The sequence below is a fragment of the Merops nubicus genome, unplaced genomic scaffold, assembly GCF_000691845.1.
Source record: "Merops nubicus isolate BGI_N331 unplaced genomic scaffold, ASM69184v1 scaffold18857, whole genome shotgun sequence".
Lineage (NCBI taxonomy): Eukaryota > Metazoa > Chordata > Aves > Coraciiformes > Meropidae > Merops > Merops nubicus.
In genome coordinates this window covers 6,634-11,550 of record NW_008618552.1, presented here as the reverse complement: position 1 = coordinate 11,550, position 4,917 = coordinate 6,634, and positions in this window count along the sequence as shown.

The following is a 4,917-nucleotide window of genomic DNA, read 5'->3' as shown; positions in this document are numbered from 1 at the left end:
ACCCCACCATGCTGGGATGCTGTGGGTCAGCCATGAACCCTCATCATCTGGAACTGGGTACCAAAATAAAGCATCCAGGCTTGTGGGCTTGTTTGCAGCGTGGCTTCTCCCCTCCCTCCCTGGCCGTGTGCTGAAGAAGAGTTAATATTCTTAATCCTAATTCAGAGCCTCGATATCTCCAGCTTCAGCCAATACTGAACTGAGTAATCCTCTCTGTGGGAAGGAGATCACAGGGATTATTTCAGTGACTCCCCTGGGATGGCCACGGCAGCCCAGTCCTTCCCAGCACAGGTCACAGCCTCTTGCTGCCCCTCATGGTAACCCTGCCCAGCCAGTGGGGTGGGGAGACCCGGGGCTGAGCTGGGGCTCTGGGGGCAGGGGGTGGGCTGCTCTCCCCCTGAAAAAAAAAAATGGGAACTTTGCTTTTTTTCCTGATTTAACACCACTCTTAATGTCTTCCTTTTTTTTTTTATTAAACCCTTTCTTTTGCTTTTGATCTTATTTATAGCTGAGCCACCGGTCATATGGAAACTATTATTGTATAGCATGGAGATGAAAGACCTTGGTGCAGTTAAATAAGAGTGAATAATTTGGAGCAATGATACACACATACAGTGAGAGCCCGTTGGTGTCAGGGTGCCCTGCGCCGGTCCCTTTTTAATATACTAGTAGAGGTTTATAAGGGCTTTGCACAAATCTGCTTTCTGTCAGCCTTGTAAATGTGGCCAGCATTGAACACATGTTAACATGCATCACCTCACAGCTCCTCTCACTGCCCGGGTTTGTGTATCCACTAGGGTGACACCAGGGCTTCAGGCTCTGGAAGGACAAACAGGTTGGTTGTTGAGTTTGCTTGGGACATTGGCAGGGTGGGAATAATCTCTTCCTAACCATAGCTCAGAGCTACTACTACAGGTGGTAGTTTTTCCTTTCTGTTCAGAGTGTTTGTGGTGTGTGTGGGCACAGGAGGGGTTAACTGTAAGGAGAGGAGTGGAATGTCACAGGGGAAACCTTCCCCCATTTCTTACAGCTTGGGTCTGCTCCTCAAATGCCATCTGTGAGCAGTAAAAGAAACATTGGCATGACTGATTCCTCAGGACCCACTCCTGGGGCAGGTCAGTTCAGAAAGGTTCCGTCGTCGTGCAGGTGCTGCAGGGAGAGGATCCGAGGTGATCCTGAGGGAAACGCAGCGTTTTGGGGCTGGCAGGTGGGTTTCCTGGGGAGGGTGTTGCTCAGAGGCCCCAGAGCAGCTCTCCATGGCACTGAGGGGCTGGTCTCCACACAGACACATCTCCTCTTCACGTTCACTGAACTGAGCATCTTCTGCTCCGTCCAGCGTGGCAGTGACCCCACATGTGCTGCAGCACACAGAGGTGGTGCTGCAGGGGAGCTGGTGTCCTGGCCCCCTCTTCCTCCTGGACCCTCTTTTCTCCTTCCCCCATCTTCTCCTGGGTCCCTGTTGCTTGTGGCCTTCTCATTCCTTCTGCCTTCTTTTTCCTCAAGTCCCCCTCATTCCTCTTGGCTTCCTTTTTGCTCCTGGACTCCGTTTCTCCTGGTCCATCATTCCTCCTGGCTCCCTGTTCCTCGTGGTTCTCTCTTCCTTCTGGACCCCCTGTCCTCCTGGACCCGTGGCCGTGGATGGGAAGGCACGTTTGGAGAGCAGGACTTTGCTTCTGGGGGGGTGATTTCTATATTTTCAACAGGGAGCTGGGCAGACTCTCCTTCTACAGAGAAATCTGTGATTGCTCTGTGTAAAAGGGGGAAGAGAGCCTGGCCCTGGCCTTACCAGTGGCTACTGGCCCCTCTGCTGTCACAAGTCACATCCACATCTGGAGCAGCAGAGGGTCCAGGTTTTCCTGCTGTCCCATCAGCTTCATATGTGTTTCCAAAAAGACCTGGAAGGGCTGCAGAATTATTTTGATCCCTGCCTCTGTGATCAGCCTTCTCTGTACTGGTATTTATTTATCTCCCAGAAGCCTTTTTCACCTGAATAGGAAAAAAAAAACCACCTAGGGCTGGGGCTTCAGTGCTTAGGGACATAATTTAGCAGTGGACTTGGTAGAGTCAGGTTAATGGTTGCACACAATGCACTTAAAGGTCTTTTCCAACCTAAATGATTCTGTGGTGCCATGAATCTCATGGTTTTCCAACTGGCTGAATTATTTCATGAGTTTCCCCGTGTATCTGGGGTACCTGTGTGCCCGAGGTGGTGGTAGCAGAGGGGAAGTTCAGGCAGGGCTTTGCCCATCAGCCTCAGAGCCTTGCTGATGCTTCCCATGGGAATTCTGAGAGTATTCCTTCTTGTCGGGGTGCTTGTTTCCACCCCAGTCTGCTGAGCGTGACAGTAGGGGGCTGTTTAAAGAGATGGAAATAAATAATATATTCACAGAACTTCAAAGTGGGTTGGATACTCTAAAGATAAGTATTATTTACACTCTCCATTCCCAGGCTGGGGGGATGATCCCTATCTTCTCTCCACCCCGGGGCAGAGCTGTTGTTTGTAGAACAGCCAAACCGGCGGCACCGCTGGCTGCAGGGTGGGGGGGTGGCAGGAAAGGTGGCATCTTCTGCGTCCCCAGCAGTGCCAGGACCTGCCCACACCCCAGGCCTTTGGTGCCCAGAGTGGTGTGTGGGAGGGGCTGTATTCACTAGGTGCCATCCCCTGGCAGGTGGTGGGTGGCAGCCGTGCTCCACAGCGTGGCGACGCTCCGGGAGGTCCTGGGAAGCCCTGGTCATGTTTGAAGGAGAAAAGGGAAGTGAAGTTTATGAGTAAAGTGAACGGCCAGCCCACTTCAGGGGACACCTGAGCCTTGGAGTTTGCTGTGTTTGTGGTACCCATGCAGGATGGAGCATCCTGTGGGTAGGGGAGATGTGGTGGCGTGGTGGAAACCACAGTGCTGCCAGAAACTGGCCCTCTGCTCGTGCAAATGTTGAGTGTGGGTTGGTCTTGATGTTTTGCTATAGATGTGTTGGTATGTACACACACAAAGGTGTGTGTAGCCTGGTAGGTGGTATCTGTGTCTCAGAAAATACCTTGTGTGTGGATAACGAAGCAATGGGGCTCCCTGAGTCTTCTTGTGAGAGATTGAAATTGGAGAAGTAAAATGCCCAGGAGAACATCCTGTGGGAAGGCTCCACATGGTAGAATGATAACTCTTAGGTTGGAAGGGACCTCAAGGATCATTTGCCTGTTGCAAGGTGGTGGTTTGTGTAGGCCTACTTAGAAAGTGTCAGTTTTTTTAGAGCCTTGGGATCCTTCATAGCATCTTGGGCTACCTTCCTCCCACCAGAGAGAGAGGAAAACGGGCTTGAAGTCAGTCAGAATGGACAATTCTGTGAAATAATTTTTTATTTGAACTGATGTTAAAAGTATAAAAACTTCCTATCAGTATGTCCACAGTAAAGCCATGGTGACTTTTTCACATCTTTTTTCGGCATCTGAATTCAACATTTGAGTTTAAAAATCCTCCACATCATTAGCTCTCGATTATTACCATCTTTGCTTCTCGACATGGTAAAACAAGATGTAGTCTTCAAGAAGTCAGGCCAAATATTCAAGGTAGCCAGGACCTTCAGGCTGGACCACCCAGCTGGAGGCTGTAGCTCCGTGATGGAGGTGGTCCAGGAGAGGAGGTGGGGTGCCCCAGGGCAGGAGCAGGGTGGGAGGCTTGCCATCTCCAGGTCGGTTGATCTGCCTGCCTGCACAGCTCTCGGGTGGAGCCTGGGGGGTGGCAGGAGAAGGGGGGACCCGGGGCGAGACGTGGTGCCTGTGACTGCACCCCCACAGCCTCCAGCCTCCCTCAGGAGCTCTGCTCCAAGGGGGTGGTTTGCCATCCAGAAGGGGTGTCGTGTGGCTCAGAGGGGGGACTTGGGGGGTGGCTGGGGTGAAGCCGTGACCGCCGCTCGCCGTGGGGACAGCTTTGAAGTCAGGTCCAGCTCCCAAGGGAGATGGCTCAGCCAGGGCCACGTCCAGCTGAGCTGGTGGGTGGAGGACAGCCTGTTTCACTAGATGTCTCCTTTCATAGGTGTGGGGAAAAAACATCCCTTCTGCTGCTCAGAAGGTTGTCATCAGGGTTTTATTGCGTTTTCTGTGTTGAGATCTCAGGAAGTGGACCTGCTGGGCTTTGAGCACCCCGTAACAACTGCTCCTCTCTTAAAACTAAGCAATGCTGGTTCCAGTCTCTTAGCATCTCATGTTTTAAAAATTAAAACATCTCAGTGAGGGCAGAGTTTTTGTCTCTGCTATTTTACACTTGCTTTCGGTTATTTGCATTTTGTCTAGTAGTAAAAGATTTTCTCAAGTTCCCCTTGGCAGGATTCCCTTTTATCTTTCTTCCTGCGGTCTCGACTCGCTGGTAACAATTATCCTGCATTATCTTGTAAGTCTGATTAGAAACATCCCTCCATCTTTTTATCTGCCCAAGTACTTACTCCTCGAGAATAAAGAGCGATTTGCAGCTCTCTGCCAGGCTTATCACCCCTCTGCCCCAGGAGACACACCCGAGGAGCTGGAACACCAGCATCTTGTGCCTGTGTGTCCTGCAGACCTCTGTCTGTGCCCCTCCTGCCTGGAGCAGGGGTGCAGGACCCGGGGGGGCAGCACCAGTGGCACCATTCCAGGTGCTTTTGTACCAAAACAGCGTGTGGCAGTTTGCTCTTCAGTGCAGGGCTAGGAGGAGGATGAGGGGCTGGAGCATCTCTGTGCCAGGACAGGCTGAGAGCCCTGGGGCTGCTCTGCCGGGGTGGTGGGAGGCTCGGCAGCCCTTGGGCAGCTCTGGGCACCCTCTGGTGAAACACAGCCCCAGCTGGGGCTCCACGTCCCTCAGCTGGGTGCTCCAGGGCATGGGCCCTGCCCTCGGGTCACAGCCACCCCCTGCAGTGTCCACGCTGGGCTGTGAGTGGCTGCAGAGTGCTCAG